The 17,351-nt window shown below is 47.4% G+C and overlaps 1 protein-coding gene and 1 long non-coding RNA gene across 7 annotated transcripts in view; one reads left to right on the top strand and one right to left on the bottom strand.

The window, feature by feature from the left end:
- LOC135917159 (high mobility group protein DSP1-like) overlaps nt 1–17,351 on the bottom strand; it is a 122,483-nt gene that overhangs the window by 49,902 nt on the left and 55,230 nt on the right. The window lies entirely within an intron of this gene.
- Nucleotides 14,540–15,908, top strand: LOC135917160 (uncharacterized). The gene is made up of 2 exons (XR_010569207.1): nt 14,540–14,858; nt 15,636–15,908. It is a non-coding gene; the product is annotated as an uncharacterized lncRNA (long non-coding RNA).

Genomic DNA, 17,351 nt, shown 5'->3' on the forward strand with positions numbered 1-17,351 from the left:
AGCGGGAGTCAGGTGGTGGCTGCGGCAGCGCGCAACCGCGCGAGTTGGGGCCCAGCATTTCCTCCGGCTGCCGTGACGTCACGTCACGTGGTTGCGCTCAAGGTCAATGGTGGCTGCCCAAGGGCTGAACTGAGTGATTGCAATATGCAACGCATAAAAAAAAATTCTTGCACAATGACATTGGTTTACCTAAGTCGGCTTCACTGCACTTGATTCGTGTTATGTGGCAAGCATGCAAACGTTGCAGTTATGCTTTTGCGTTCAATTGTGCTGCGTAGGCTATTTCTAGCCCAAATTTTTTTATTTAAAGGAAGAAAAAAAGCCACAAATCAGATTTACGTAAATAACATAATTGAAACATTGCAAACTACAGTTATTGCTTGAAAATGTACGTAGCTTGACAAGAGATGTATATCATCCAACACCTTCCCTGTCCATGGGAACATATGCTGCCACTAAGGCATACCTGCCAACCTGAAGATTTGGAAATTCGTAAAACTATCGCGGCGAGGGGGGGGGGGGGGGGAGCGAAACTTCGTTGGAGTTTTGTTCACAGTGCTGAATATTCTCTCACATTCAGCATTGCTGTGGGGAATGGAGAGAATACCCAGCATTACCACTGAAATAGCAACCACTGCACGTAGCACCTTGGCTCATTCAATATGTCGGCTGGAACCTGATATGCTCGCAAGTTGGCAAACTCGACTTCAAGTGCGTCGATTGCTTCTTTAGATTTGCCACTCTGCTGGGGTAGGATGGCAGGGAGCGCCATAATAAAATCACGTACGCTGTTGAATGAAGCAGTTTTGCGAGCTTGTACTTGAGCAACTTCAGCCATCTTGAGATTGACCTCTTTTAGCGAAAATTTATGGCGAATGTAATAGCATGCTACCGTTAAGTATAGATGTGCAGCAGAGAACAGCTCTCTCCCAATGCAGCTCAGTGTCTCAACCGCAGAGTAGGTTGTGCTGTCGATGACTATGTTTTCATCACCTTTCTGGTTCTCTGCAGCTCCATAGTCAACTTACAGCAATGAATGACATGCCTTGACAACACCTGGGTGCACAAATCTTGTCAGGAGATCTCCGAAAAGGCGGTTCAAGAGGCCCCTCAGCACATGAATCTGAGGAGCCTGTGCCTGAAGAAGGCAGTGTGCCTTCTCAAAAAGCGGCATAACATTTTGGTGAAAAAGACAGCCTGCCTTGTCTAGCTCGGATGACAAAAAATAAAACAGGTGCTCCTCACGGGGCCCGTGGTTGGCTTCTCCAGAATCTTGGTATGAAGTTTCACTTTTTTTTTTGCTTGAGGTATAGAATGAGCTCCTTTCCTCTTTAGCGAAAGTTCATCGCTGTGGGTGCTTTTCTTCTCGAGGCCAGCAGCAGTCTTTTGAAGATGTGCAGCAGACTTTGGGGTCAGTGCACGGTTCATGGGGGTTAGTGAGAAAGTCTGGAATTTGGTATGACTCCAAAAGGAGCTCTGCTTGTTGCTGCTGTGCAACGAGGACTTGGTGCTATGTCAGCGATGGAAAGAAAATTTCAAGCAATGGGGCGCAATGCTGAAGCTGCCACCACTACAAGTGAAGGCGAAAAATTTCTCCTTGTGCAAATGCATGCGCTAGGTGACCTGCTATCTGGGACCCCGTGGCAGCGATGCTTCACGACTGGGATGAAGGTTCACCCGACAGCTATGTTCATTAGTGGGGCTAACACCTGACCACTTGGCCATTCAAAGGACAGCCGAGAAAGATTCTCTGCACTTGAAAAAGGCCAAGAAGCAATCGCAAGGTGGAAAGGCAGCAAAAGGAGAGTGCCTAAGGACATCTCCAGTAACACTGCAGGGTCATTTTAACCAATATATGTGCTCAAAACTTTCAAAGCTCATTTTCTCAAAATGTCTTTTTTGGCTGGTGAGGCTGCTCGTTCCAGCCTCTGTAACCGCTCATCAGATTTCCAGAAGTTCTTTTTTATTGTGTATCTCAATAAATTTCTGAGGGTAAGAAAAGCCCATTTTTTATATACTGTCTCTGTGATATGTAATCAAAATTTGATAAATCTTAATTGCTAACACTAAATTCAATGGTCTCCTAAAATTTTTCAGCAAGGAAATTTAAAAAACGGGCTCCGTCTTGCCCTGAGGTATCCATCTGGGAACCATCATAGTGAATTTCACAGTTGCAGCACCTTTCGAAAATTCTCCAGGCCTGGAATGAGAAAACCAAGTGCACGATTCTGACATGCTGCTCCAACCAGTCAACACAACTGCATGAAATTTTGTAGTTCTACTAATGCTTTTGCTATGAGTCTATCCTGAAAATTTCAGTAACATATCTCAATAAACAATTTAGTTGGTATCCGAGGGTAGCCTCCCCCAATTAACACCGGAAATCTCCATTCCGCAACAGCAATTTTGGTGCAGATGGAGGACATGCCTGTCACAGGCTCCAAGAGAGCAAGAGAAGGATCACCGCCGCAGCAGCTCCAGCAAGAAATGGACAGCCTCACTGGAACTTGGAAAACTCATGAACAAACATGAAACCAGGATGCATCCAGACTATGCTTGTGGTGCATTTTGATGAATTACGGTTGTTTTTCCTGGAGTAAGGATGTGCTGGAATGTTTTCCTTGATTTCACAAAACAATTTTCATGCCTTCCTGCTTGCCGGAGTGCATCTTTTGTTCTACTTGGGCTATCCTAATAACTTTTTTCCCTAGTAAGATAAACAGATGTGGTGTGTCGGGAAGTATTTTTTTAGACTTTTTTGAGACAATTTTGAAAATTAATCATTTTTTTTATTATCAAGATGGGAATTTTTTTAAGACTAAGTTTGACAACCTATAACTTCACTTCCAATTGGCCTAAAGCAATGGCTTATACCTTACGACACACTATGAACATTCAGAATCGATTCCATGCGCTGCAGTTTACTATGCAAGGTGGTGTCAATTAGCTAATTGGCATTAAATGGAAGAGCTTGTGCTTCAGATGTCATGAGTTACTTATCCTGGGAAAAAAAGTTGCATTTTCGGAATCGGCTGCTAACAATACACTAACTGTGCAAATTTCATACAAATTGTTACAAAAAAAAAAAAGATCATTGAAGTCTACCGCAACCCCTTAGGGTGGACGTGGGTTCAACAATGTATTTTTGGTTCAATCTGAACTAAACTTCATTGTTGCGATCCTTTTTTCATGCAGATTTCGAATCAATAATTGGTCTCTCGATAGCTACTCTGGTTGAGAAATATTGACATTTGAAAACAAACTTAATGGGTGCTTCTTACGAGGGCTTTTTGGCAATTTTGCCTTGCTTAACACAGAAAGCAAGTGCATGACTCTAATGCCAAAGGCTTGCTCCAGGGGGTGATGCTATGTTTATTTGTTTGAAAGTATTAATAAAGGTGAGAAAGTGACTAACCTGTGCTGAGAGTCTTTTGTTATTTTCACTCATCATTTCTGATCATAATTTGCAAAAGTGATGCTAGAGTTACAGCAATAGCATCACCCCCAAGATAATTTCAATATGAATACACTGATACCATACGAAGTGTCTACCGACTGCAAGGGTCCCATAAAACTGGAAGAATGCAAATATTACACTAATCCCCAAAAAGGGAGACGTTAAATAAATTGAAAAATTATAGGCCCATTAGCTTACCCCAAAGTATTATATAAAATATTTACCAAAATAATCTCTAATAAAATAAGGGCAACACTGAACTTTAGTCAACCAAGGGAACAGGCTGGCTTCAGGAAGGGATACTCTACAATGGATCACATCCACATTATTGGACAGTTTTAGTTCAGCATTTGCAACACAACGTAAAAGCATTGCGTACGCAAAGAAATAGCGTCGTCCTCATTGCGCATGCTTGGAACGTTATTGGGCTTGTGCAGTCTACGCGCGCTATGATAACGTACATTATTTGGAGAGTTCAACATCTGTAACGTCTACGGACGCTAAGACATACTGTTGTCGAACTGGCACCACCCATGGCTTCCGCTTCAGCGTGAATTCTCGTGATGGCTATGCTCTCACCCACAGTGATCGCCAGTAACCATTGAAATGAGCTTTCGCTTTCTCTAAACTTACTTGAAAGGTTGGTTATGAGCACATAGCACATCCACATAGCAACAGCAGGACGACGGTTGCTAATGGACCGTCTTGGCTTGGATATGTTTTCTTTACGTTTGCATTTCCTTAAGCTAAGCTAAAAGACTTGAAAGCAGACGCACTATAACGTCCTGTAAAGGTGCTTACGTTTAACGTACATAAGGTGACAAACGCCATTCTAAAAGTGTCTATTAATCAGGTTAGCGAGAAATCCGCACAGTACAATAACCCTCTCTACACGGCTTTCATACATTACGCAAAAGCACTTGATTCAGTAGAGATACCAGCAGTCAAAAAGGCATTGCGTAATCAAAGAGTACAGACAGCTTATGTACCGTATTTACACAGTTGTAAGTCGACCACTTTTTTAAAATTTGAAAGCCTGAAGTTGGGAGGTCGACTTACAATCGAAACCAAAACATGTGCCCGCCAAAAAAGCGAGAACGGGAGCTACAACGTAGTTACAATATTATGTTTTCTCTATGGCCCTATCCGTAGCTTTTCGCTATTTCGCATGTTTGTTTGCTTTTCAGAAGGTTTTTTCAACATTTTGGAGAGTTTTACAGTGCACGCAACACTCATGGGGGGGTCAATAGTTGATGGAAGTGCCGCTGTTCCTATTTGCAGCGGCACCCTAAGAACGGCGGTGCTCGCGGGTTTCTCTATCCCTGCTGCGCTTAGCTTTCTCTATAGTTTGACGAAAGGCATTGGCTTGACGCATTCCACTCGACTGCTGGCTACGTGCTACTTCTATGCTTCCTCAGTCGTCATCAGTGCTCCAGGCCCACTAATCGTTCGGCACTCGTTCACAGCAGCGTTCAAGAGCGGCGACTGCAGCGAAATGACATTTTCACCTGTGACGGCAAGTGAGAAATTTGCCACATCTAGAAGTCTGGATGCTTTCCGGAGCTGTAGGCTAAGCTTGTGACATACGTCACTGAATGCGTGATCGGTCCCTGCCAGTGAAGTGCGTCATGGTCATGAAACAAGCCCGGACCTTCGCCTCAATTTTAAGGGGGGACACGGGTTGTGGCGACCAAAAATCGCGAAAAAACTCGATATTTTTTTATTGCATTTTTGGAGTGTACAGCTATTATTGCATCTACATTGTTAATTTCATCCCGATAACATCAGTATTTTAGCCGCAGTGACGCCTTATACGACATGTACTAGCTGAATTTCAGGCGGAACTTGCGCTGAAACGGCACATTTTCCGAAACGCGCGCCTGCTCTTCCAGTAGTGCTAGCGCGGACATCTTGGTCTCATCTGAAAGAGGCGACTTTTCCCTTTCAAATTCCCGCCAGAACGGGCCCCGTTCGGCCATTGGCCACTTAGAAAATACGCGGCAAAAAAAGGTACTAGAACGTCATCCTATTCGTCACTCGGTGCACGTGACTTGAGCTTGCCTCCCGATTGGCGGAGCTGCATGGCCATCGTCTGCTCCGCGCTTGGAGCCGCGCTGGCCGCGCATTGAGGTGCGCCATCTTGCCCCAGTGTCGACGTGATGTCTGAAACGGAGCGCAAATTTCGAACGCGGCACAAGTTTGGTGTGAAAAAAGTGCGACGGACGCTCACCGAAAACTTCAAAAAACGCTGCTCAACACCGCAAAACGCCCAGGACGCCACTACCTCAGCATCCGATGCCGAAATCGTCGATGCAGCAACGACAGGCCTAACGACCGCATCCGCTGCTGCGGATACTGCGACAAGTCCGTCTGCCGCAGACCCTTCGATCAGCTCTCGCGTACGGCAAGATACGATCTACCGGCAACCCTCCGAGCTGGAGGAGGAGGAAGCGAAAGCCAAAGCGAAGCTATCGGAGTTGTCTTCCGCTCCAGCGACGGAAAGGAAACGCGAGTTCGTGGGTGACAGTACCGACGATGCACTTCGCCCGCCTGATGGGACTACGTTCACAATTGTGGATTTGAGTGCCGTGAACACTTTATTAGCGTTTGCGAACTGCAAAATCTGCAATGGTGCTTTAGAAATCGTCCGAGACGAGCGGGAATACGGACTCGCTGTGAAGCTGCGTTTTATGTGCGCGAACTGTGGAGAGATTGTGTCGGTGTGGAGCTCGCCGCGCGTTCACAGTGCTGAACGGATGAAACCTTTTGCTGTGAACGTTTTGGCTACGCGTGCCATGCAGGCAACGGGGAACCGGCAGACTGCGTTCAATGACATTTTCTCGTTGATGGGGATCAGCCGTCGGGCGCTTCACACGAAAACGTGGCAGAGCTACGTGAAGACGAAGTTGATGCCAGCGGCCGATCGCGCCGCGCGTAATCTGACGAGCGACTGCGCGCGGTCGGTTCGCGAACTTTACGCCGAACTGAACGTAGGTCATACTGGGAACATCGCGGTATCGTACGACGGGTCATGGATGACCCGCGGTCATACGTCCCATATCGGCATCGGCACTGTGATCGAGTTGTTCAGCGGACTTGTGCTCGACTTTGTGGTATTGGGCAATTTCTGTGCTGGGTGCGAGTCGGGGCCTAAGGAGAGTGACCCTTCCTATGGAGCCTGGAAGAATGGCCACAAGTGTCAAAAGAACACTAATAAGAAAGCTGGGGAGATGGAGGTGGAAGCTGCCCTCATTCTTTTCAGGCGTTCATTGGAGCGGCACAATCTGCGGTATACAACGGTGCTTTGTGACGGGGACAGCCGCAGTTATCTCGCTTTACAAGATGATGAAGTGTATGGGTATATCCCGATTGAAAAAGAGGACTGTGTGAATCATGTGCAAAAGCGCATGGGGACGGCTTTGCGCAACTTGGTGGCAAAACATAGAGGCCCTGGACATGAGAGTCTTGGTGGAAAGGGCCGCTTGACAGCAGACTTAATCTCCAAGTTAACCTCTTACTATGGTTGGGCTCTGAAGACCCACAAAGGAGACGTAGATGCCACTCAAAATGCAGTGATGGCCACATATCATCACGTGACATCAAACGATGATGTGGCTAATCACACTCTTTGTCCATCAGGCCCAAACTCCTGGTGCAAGCAAAATGCTGCAGCGGCCAAGGGTGAGCCGGTTCCAAAACATCCTCGAAAGCTTCCTCCTCATGTTTGTCAGGCTTTACGTCCCATTTATGAACGTCTTTCAGACAAGAAACTGCTGCAACGTTGCCAGCGTGGTAAAACGCAAAATAACAATGAAAGCCTGCATTCGATGATCTGGGCACTGGCGCCAAAAGACAGGCACGCTTCTTTATTCATGGTGGAGGCTGCTGTGGCAGAGGCAGTACTAAAGTTCAATGCAGGCAATGCAAGGGCCTCAAAGGACATAATGAGAGAATTATGCCTGAATCCAAGCGAGCAAAGTTGCACCCGCATGGCCGAGAAAGATAGGCGTCGAATGGCAGCATCAGCCAAGAAGCGCAAAGCGTCAGAAGATTTGCGCCAGTCCCTCAAAAAGCGGCACACAGGGGCTGGGAGTCAGCAGGACTACATGCCTGGTGCCTACTGAGCTGTTCCAGCCGTAAATTTGTAAATAAAATAGAGTTTTCCACGTTTTCTCACTTTTCTCAAAACATGTTTTTGGGTCACTTCACTAGACTGTTGGAGTGATATCTCATGATCTAGAACAGCTAGAGCACTAATTCTTTCTTTAGCAGAAAGCCTAATCTGCATATTACAAAGTGCTGAGAGCACAATTTCAAATTTGTGCACATGTACATTTGCACTTTATTAATTTTCTTTTGATGTGGTAGCTTTAGGTCAAGGAAAGAATTTTGATCACCTGCAGAATGGCGAATTAGAATCTAATTTGAAAACTTTTTGCAGCATTGCAGTTATTGTACATTATAGTATCTAGCTATGCAATAATATTCACTTTCTGCTGAGCAGTTTTTTTTCCATTGTCTCCGCAAACAATAGAGTGGCAGCACTGTCAATCTCCTGAACTAATGGACCTACAAGAAAAATTATTGCATATTTGAAATCAGCACAAAAAACTAACTAAGCTTGTTTATTTTCATCAGATTTGGCCATAAGATCCATAAGATGCAGGAAATAATCTCCACAACCCATGTCCCCCCTTAAGGCCCTGCTCCACCGTGAGTACAACGAGTGGCTGGCGGCATAAAACCTCGAAATTACGCCAACTGGACCTGTCAAAAGAGCCTCCCTGACGGCTGCGTGTGGTTGGGTGCATTCGGCGAGGGCTGCTGTTCCACAAAACGTCGAGGTACGGTCGTTTGCCAAATGTGAAATTTCGCTGGACCACGACGTGTGGTGGGACCGCAGCAACGATGACGATGGCAGCACTAGTGAAGATGAGTAGTCCAGTTACCATGTCAGCTATTAATAAATTTTTGTTATCGAATGCGCCCTCGGGTATGCTCTTTTTTTTGTCCTGTCACGCGATATGGCAGGGTCGACTTATAATCGTGTAAATACGGTAAATACCCTGGAAAATATCTACAGAGATTCCACAGGCACCATAATTCTACACAAGTGGGTAGACACCTTTAAAGAAAGGGGTCCCACAAGGAGAGACAATCTATCCAATGCTATTCACTGCGTGCTTGGAATTATTCAAGCTATTAAACTGGAAAGGTTTAGCAGTAAGAATCGAAGGCGAATACCTCAGCAACGTCCGGTTTGCCGATGACATTGTTCTATTCAGCAACACAGCAGACTATAGTCGGATACAACTTCAGAAAAAAGGGGAGGCCCCGCCCAGATGACCGAAGTGGCGAAGTCACCGGCCGTCTGGCGCATGACGTCGGTCCAGAGTGCGCGCCTATTGGTGGATGTTAGTGTGCATCCGCCTCGGAGGAGTAAGCGCCCCCTTTTTTCTAAAGTTGTATCCGACTATAGTTACAACAAATGACTGAGGACCTTAACAGAGAGAGTGTAAGAGTGAGGTTGAAGATTAATATGCAGAAGACAAAGATAATGATGAATAGATTGGCAAGGGAACAAGAGTTCAGGATCACCAGCCAGCCTATAAAGTCTGTGAAAGAGCACGTTTACCTAGGTCAACTAATAACAGGGAACCCTGACCATGAGAAGGAAATTCACAGAAGAATAAAAATAGGTTGGATCGCATCGCGTAGGGCAGACATTGTGAGCTCCTGACTGAGAGCTTACCATTATCATTGAAAAGGAAAGTATACAATCAGCGCATTTTACCGGTGCTGCCATATGGGGCAGAGACTTGGAAACTGACAAAGAAGCTCGAGAACAAGTTAAGGACTGCGAAAAGAGCTATGGAACGCAGAATGCTAGGCATAACTTTAGGAGACAGAAAGAGAGGGCTTTGCATCAGAGGAAACGGGTATAGACGATATTCTAATTGACATTAAGAGAAAAAAAGAGCGCTGGGCAGGTCGTGTAATGTGCCGGTTAGATAACCGTTGGACCATTAGGGTCACAGAATGGGTACCAAGATAAGGGAAGCGCAGTAGAGGACAGCAGAGGACTACTGTATAAACCGTATGTAGGTCGGCCCCCTAACCTTGAAGTGAATAAAATAAAATAAAAAGACAGAAAAGAAGCAAATATTGCCGAAATGCATTTATTAGCAACGTCGGTTTTGTCCCTGGACTACCGGAGCTGCGACTTTATAGTCCGAAATTTCATCAGCGTCGTCCTTGGTTCCATCCAGCGTGTTGCTTATGCAGCACTTCTTAAAAGCCTTCTGCACCATGGCATCTAGCAAAGAACGCCAGGCTGACAACACCCAACTGCAGACGGTCACAAGTGGAGGCCTTTGCAGACGACCTGTTGGCGTCTTCGAATTGTTGCCGGCCATCCACTCATTGTACTCCTGTCGCACTATGTCCTTAAAGGGCTTGTTTAGTACGACGACGAGTGGCTGAAGGGTAGACGTCATTCCACCAGAAATGATGGCGAGGTTGGTCCTAGCTTCCGTGAGAGCGCGCTTTACTCATTCTGTCAAGTGACCACGAAACGCATCCAAAACCAGCATGCTCCGATGACGCAGCAGTGCACCGGGCCGGCGATTCCACACCATGCGAACCCATTCAATCATCAGAGCCCCATACATGTACCCTTTCTCATTTACGCGCACAACGTCTGAAGGGAAGGCTTCCTTCGACATGGTTTTTCTTTTGAAAATGACAAAAGGAGGCAACTTTCTGCCATCTGCCGTGCACGCAAGCATGACGACGAAGCGCGAGTGCTCACTTCCGGTCGACAGAAGTTTCACTTCTTTGGTGCTGCGTTCGCTGACCGTGGTAGCCGAAGGCATATCAAACCAGACAGGGATCTCGTCGGCGTTTCCAATTTGTCCAAATATGTAATCGTGCTCCTCTTGAATCGTATACCGCTGGAAGTTGATGAGCTTATCGGCGAACTCCTCTGGAAGCTTCTGGCACATAAATGTGCGGCGGCGAAGAGAAAATCCCTTGCGCCTCATAAAACGACGGACCCATGACTTTGGTGCGCTGAACTCTTCTCGGCGTAGTCCGGCTTCGCGCGCAAGCTCCAAAGCTTTGCATTGAATTGAATGCATAATCACGGGTAGTCACTGCACACGAAGGTGGCGCACAAAGTCCGCAAGTGTGTCCTCCAGCTGTGGATGTACTGCACGACGTCCGCGAAAGGACATCTTGCTCGGTTTGCACGCGAAAAACTTATCTTTCTGTCCGCGCCAATACTGCACGCTCTCCTCCGAAACAGGCGCTGAGCGGCCATGTTCCCATTCGCTTCAGCGAACTCTCTTTTCGCGGGTCTCTTTCCTCGCTCTGCTTCTCCGCATGCGGAGTGCTTGGCACCGCTTAACCAGTTCGCTCCGGCGCAGCTTTCTCCCCTGCCTCATCTGTCCACTGCATGTCCCACCTTTCTTAAGAATGTCCTCTGGAAGACTGTATGCCTGTGTTGTGGCAAACTCAGTTTCCAGAGCATCTAAAGAGTCTTCAGCAGATTCATTGGCATCTCGGGGCAGCAGCTGAGGGAAACTGAATAAAGAAACGAAGACTTGAGAGCGATGACTATGCTACCTCCCCATTCTTCATAGTTGCGTTTCAGAGTTGCATCTACATCCATAGCGCTTCGCCTCGTCGCATTTCGGAAATATTTTCCGTAGAAGAGGCCCAACGTAGTCGCCGACACTAATGGGTAGGTTGTGTTCGACGAGGAATCCTGTGAACAGGCACTCCACGCGTATGACACTGTCGTCGCACTTGTTCCGGAGAAAGTTCACTATGTTGCCTTGCTGCTCAGCGGTGCGAACGTAGCTTTCATGCTTCGCTGTGGAAATGTACAGTTTCAAGTCGCCGTTGACACCGTTAGACACACTGACGTCGCATCCAAACGTTCTACAATATGCAAAATGTTCTCCTTTTCTTGATGTCAAAAAGCAAGGAAATTCAGAAGTTCACAATAACTTATGCAAATACCTTATCTTCGGGTTTGATAGCGCCATGGCATCAAGCACACGAAAATTCTAACTTTACACGGTGCACCACACACACGGCCTAGCCAACACTAATCACACACAAAAGCAGCAGCAACAAGATGCACCATGGAGGAAGCCATGCATGAAATGCCAGAACTACATTGGCTCTGGCTTTGGTCGGCTTACTAGGCAGTGTAGTCGGCTGCTTAGTCAATGATGCCGATGGTGCCAGTGCTGCCGTTGTTGGTGATGCTGACGATTACAATGCGGCTGTAGATTCCGCAGTGCCGGTTTCGCAAAAACCATCATTGCACGAACAGAGACTACTTTTCGGGAGATATAAGATAGTGATCGTACAATCGGAAAGTTCAGTAAAAAATTGGGAGTCTCCCGGGCGAATAGGGAGGGTTGGCAGGTATGCAATGGTTCCTTCAAGCTCCTCCACCTCGTATTCGTTGTACTAACTGGCGAGATTATCAGACATTGGCAGACAATTCGAAGTCCGTCGGACCACGAGAAATCATCGAATTAACCGGGTTTTCGAATTATCAAAAATGGACGAAAAACGAGAAATAAACATACGAAATGTGGCTGTATCAACACTGCACCTTTATTTCGCCTGAAAAACAGTCACTTGAAGTACCGCATTTACACTATTGTAAGGCAACTCGAATGTAAGTCGAGCCCTGATATTGTGTGACAGGGGAAAAAAAAAAAAGAGAGCATACTTGAGGGTGCATCCGATAACGAAAATTTATTAGTAGCTGACATGGTCACTGGACTAATCATCTTCACTAGTACTGCCATCGTCATCGTTGCTATGGCCCCACAGCATGTTGTCCCGCGAAATTTCACATTTGGCAAATGACCGCACCACAACATCTTGTGGAACAGCAGCCCAGGCCGAATGCACCCAACCACACGCAGCCACCAGGGAGGCTCTTTTGACAGGTCTGGTTGGCGTAATTTCGCGTCTTCTGCCGCCAGCCACTAGTACTCACAGCGGAGCAGGTCCTTAAAAAGTGAAGGTCCGGGCTTGTTTCATGACTATGTCGCACTTCACTGGCAGGGACCGATCACGCATTTCAGCGACGTACGTCGCAAGCTTAGCCTACAGCTCCGGAAAGCGCCCAGATTTCTACATGTGGTAAATTTCTCACTTGCCGTTCAGAGGTGAAAATTTCGCTTCGCTGCAGTCGCCACTCTCGCACCACCTGTTCAGAAACATCGAAATTGCGGGCCGCTGCGCAGTGATTTGTTTCTTCGGCATGAAGGATGGCAGCGCTCTTGAACGCTGCTGTGAACGAGTGCAGAACGATTAGTGGGCCTGGAGCACTCATGACGACTGAGGAAGCATAGAAGTAGCACGTACCCAGCAGTCGAGTGGAATGCGTCAAGCCAATGCCTTTCATCATACTATAGAGATAGCTAAGCGCAACAGCCAAGGAGAAACCCGCAAGTGGTATCTGTTCTTCAACGAACTACCAATGCTCCTCACAAGCGCCGCCGTACTGAGGGTGCCGCCGCGAATAGAACAGCGGCGCTTCCATCAACTATCGACACCCTCCATGAGTGTTATGTGCACTGTAAAACTCTCAGAACTGTTGAAAAACCCTTCCAAAAAGCAAACAAACATGCGGGATAGCGAAAAGCTATGGGGAGGGCCATAGAGCAAACATAAAATTAAAACTACGTTGTCGCTCCTGTTGATCTCGCTTTTTGGCGGTGCCTTGTATTGCTTTCGATCGTAAGTCGACCCCCCAACTTCAGATTCTCAAATAAAAAAAAAAAGTGGTAGACTTACAATCGTGTAAATACGGTAGTCATTGATGCGTAGTTAGCCGCACTGTAGGCTGCGTCCTCCAGCCTGCTTACAGTGTGCACCGATTCACTGTTACCGCCTCTACACTCCACAAAACTGCGCACAACGTTCACCAGAAACAGAAAGTTGATTTTTAGTGCCGCCTGGCTGCCACTCCGGCAACTATACTGGCCTCAGAGACTGGCACACAAGTTTTTTTTTTTTTTTCAGATCACGGAAGCCATGGTTTAAACTGACGTATTAACCAGATATGGGCTTGCTGGCTGTTCAAATGATCCGTCAAAATTTGCATGCGAACTGTTGGGACCGCCAAAAACCTTCGAATTAGGTGGGATTTCGAATAAACCAAGCTCGAATTAACGAGGTTTTACTGTATACAAGTGCTATTGCATTAGTAGCCTCCAGGAATGTAGTCTGTCTGGCTAGTGTCACTACGGTGATGCCTTCAGAGCACCTGCTGCAAGTTTTCAGCAGATGCATGCTCAGCAGACTTGGCTAGGATCTCGTCTGTCCCGGCAGCTGTGTCGTCAATGCGATCTAGTAGTTTTGATTTTCACTCAGTAGCAGGAGTTGGCACTAATGCATAGTTTTTCTTGAGCTTCACTGTCAATACGCCAAATTGTCTAAATTCCGGCTACAGAGTAGTAGCATCGTGCTGAAACACCGCTGTTGTCACGGGTGCTTCAGGGGACTAGGCCTAACACGCCATTGGAATCTCCGGCGTCCGATATAGCGTGAGCACACGCACACGTTTCGTCATGTTGGCAAGAACACTAGCATCTATCGTTAGACAGATGGTTCAACACACGCTGGTGCAGCCAGAGTAACCGCACCCGCCCTGCATCGAGCAATGCTCGCCAGTGTGCCTATAACGTTGGAGTATAAACGCACACTAGCAATGTTGTTGGGAAATGGCACGGCGGAGTGTTGTTTTTTGACATTGTGTGCCTACTTCGTCTTCCTTTTTTTTTCTTCAAAATTTGAACTTCGTAACTTTGGAGTCGTGGTCGGCATCACTGTCAGCGTGGGAAACCTCGTTGGCACGCACGGTGTGTGCAGAGTGATGCAGAAGACGCCAGTTTAGCCAATGGCATGGCTAGCTGACTGCCTTTGTCGACCAATTACAGCACGCATTGGGTCTTCTTTTTGAGGCGGAATTTCTTCACTGTCAAAGCGCGGACGGAGCTGGTGGTGGCGGGAAAATGAAGATGAGAGACTGCTCTTATAGACGAGGCAACCTAAAGTTTGCCCGCGCGGCACCAGCGCCGAATGCTCCCCTAGCGGACCAATGGAAGTTTGGAGGGTCGTCGCTGCGCTGGCGCGCGCCCGTGTTCTGTACGGCGGGAGCGCTCGTGCGCGTGGTTTTTGCGATGCCGAGTGCGACCTCATCAGCCAGGAAAGGTGGCACGCAATACTGATGTGTTGTTGATTGCCACAGCAGCCTCGAAAACACGAAAGGTCCTACGCCGCCCGTGAAGTTCTACAGATTTCCTGGGAAGTGGGACGATAAGGACAGACGACAAGCATGGATAACTGCAGTGCGCGGCCGAGTCGAGTAAGTCTCATACTTTCGCATTCGCGTGTAATATCTTGAAAGCGGAATAGTCATATGCCTGTTTTTAGTGCACGGCCGTTTGTTTAGTCGTGTCGCGTTGTTGAATTGTGGTGGCATCCGCCGTTTGTTAGCGGTAAATGCAGGCGTGTTGCGCCGCTAAGCTCTACGACGCGTGCTCGATTCCCAGCCACGGCGGCCGCATTTCGATAGGGGCAAAATGCAAGAACACCCTTGTTACCGTGTGCTTTGATTTTTGTGCACGTTAAAGAACCCCCAGAGCTTAAAATTATTCCTGAGACTCCCCATTACAGCGGGCTTCATATTGATTTCGTGGTTTTGGCACGGTTTTGGCACTTGGAACCTCCGAATTTATTTGATTTCACTGTGCCTTCCCTCGCGATTGGCATGGACGAGCTCAAGAGAGTTATTTCCTTTTTCCAAACGCTGCAACTTAAATTACTAGTTGTGCAGGTAACGAAAGGGGCCGCGCGCTACTTGTGTGTGGTATCAGACCGTATTTAATGCAAGCCGCGGTCGTCGCGTGCGTCGGGAAGCGGCAGATCGGATAGCAACCGCTCGAGACGTGCGCGTTATGTTTGTTGTTTCCCCATGCTTTCTAAGTATCTAAGTGTGCAAGTATCGTAACTTGTAGTGGTAGCACTCTTGTAGAATATGCACACAATCACAGGAACGTCACCTTTGCAAACATATTATTGGGAGTAATTTAATCCCCACAACAAATAGGCATACATACTGTTTCACTCATATGCGATGCAGATGGAAGCGGCGCCAAACAGACCAATGGCAATCACAACAGTCTTCTCAGCAGTCAGCACCACTGGGACATGTGCTTTCCTACTGCAGCGACGCAGCTCTTGAGCAGCGGCAAGACACGTGTGAAACAGACTCCAGAACAAGCCTTTGTGAAGTGACGGAACCATCAAGAAGCAGCCCAATGGATCTGCAGTCACCGAGTAGTATGACAACAGAAGTTTCTGCTGCCAGTGTGACTTATGTTGTAATTGAAATAAAAGTGGCTAAATTTCTGAACATGGTGCGTACCTCTAACTCGACGTCGTCTACGATCTTGTCGGACACCTGTGACACGCACTTGGCTTTCACTATCACATCACCGTCCACAATTAGTTCAACGCCGTACACGTTCGGAAGCAGACGCTCCCCTATCGTGAGGTTGCCGCCACGAAAAAAAAGCTGTCGGCGTCGGCAGCCTTCTTGCAACCGCACGGCAATCTTTGCATGGCTGTTGCGCAAGCAGGCGATCTGCCGCCGTCGAAAACGGAGCGCCGTGAGCACGAGCAGCGAAGAAAAGCGCGGACAACACAATGTAAACAAAGCGGAGACTGCGCCACGGCGCGACCGCCCGACTTGACGCTTCCACATTGGGGGCGCTGTCAAGAGGCGCAGTAGCGCCGCCTGGCCATGGTTTTCTTGTCTATAAAGGATATACGGGTCAGCACGACCGAACGACTGCGGGGGCTGTCACGCGTCGCAGAAAAAGAGCTTTTTTTTTAACGGAAAATTCTACTCACATTTAGCGCACAGTGGTGCCAAAAATTTATACTATGGCTAAAATATTGATTTAGAATGCGAAAAATTTGGCGAAGTGGTAGAGTAATAGTTGTAAATTCTGAACATACCATTTTCAAAATATTGATTTCCTCTGCGATTTTTGGTCTCTAAAAGCAGTGCCCCCCTTTAAGGGGGATGCGGGTCTTGAAATGGCAAAAAATCACAAAAAGTCGATTTTCGGAAAAGTGCATATTCGCAACGTTTATACATTCAAGAATCCCTCCGCGAAATCTAGAAGCTAAATCTAATTGGAAAATAATAAAAGATCTTCCTTAAAGGGGCCAGGGTGAACGAGAAATCAGCAAAATTTGGTCAAAAATGTTCAAACTTCGCGCCGTCGCCATTTGCGAACGCGGTAGCTGCCATCTTGCGCTTGTTTTGAAGCTGTTTTCCTTGCGCACATTTTGTGCCACTTCAAAATGGCGTCGGTGAAGGGAAACTGACGCTATCGCGTCATTTCTAAAGGATGCGTCCGTGTTTCAAGTGTAGCCTGCCCCTTAAGGGGGGACGCGGGGATCAGATCGTGAAAATCGCAAAAAAGATCGATTTTTGGCAACAACGCGTTTCGGTATCTGCAATGCCTAATCTACATTGTATCAGAATGGTCTGACTGAAAACGCACTAAAAGTGCCCGAAAAAAATTAATTCATGAGTGCGTAGGGCGAGAAAACTGCTTTAAATCGCGTAAAATCACCGCAGTTCGCGGAGCCCTAACTCGTCTTTCCCGCCACCGAACGCCGCCATCTTGGTATCGTACGAAAGCTCGAAGTTGCGCCATTTCGTTTCTGAATTCTTCGGTCGTCGCCATCTTGTAACAAACACACAAACACAAAAGAAGCGCGGGTCTGCTAGAGGCGGTCGCATGGGCCCTGTGATGAAAGCGGGCCTCCGATTGGTTGCCGT

This window comes from Dermacentor albipictus, chromosome 5 (genome assembly GCF_038994185.2).
Source record: "Dermacentor albipictus isolate Rhodes 1998 colony chromosome 5, USDA_Dalb.pri_finalv2, whole genome shotgun sequence".
NCBI classification, from domain to species: domain Eukaryota; kingdom Metazoa; phylum Arthropoda; class Arachnida; order Ixodida; family Ixodidae; genus Dermacentor; species Dermacentor albipictus.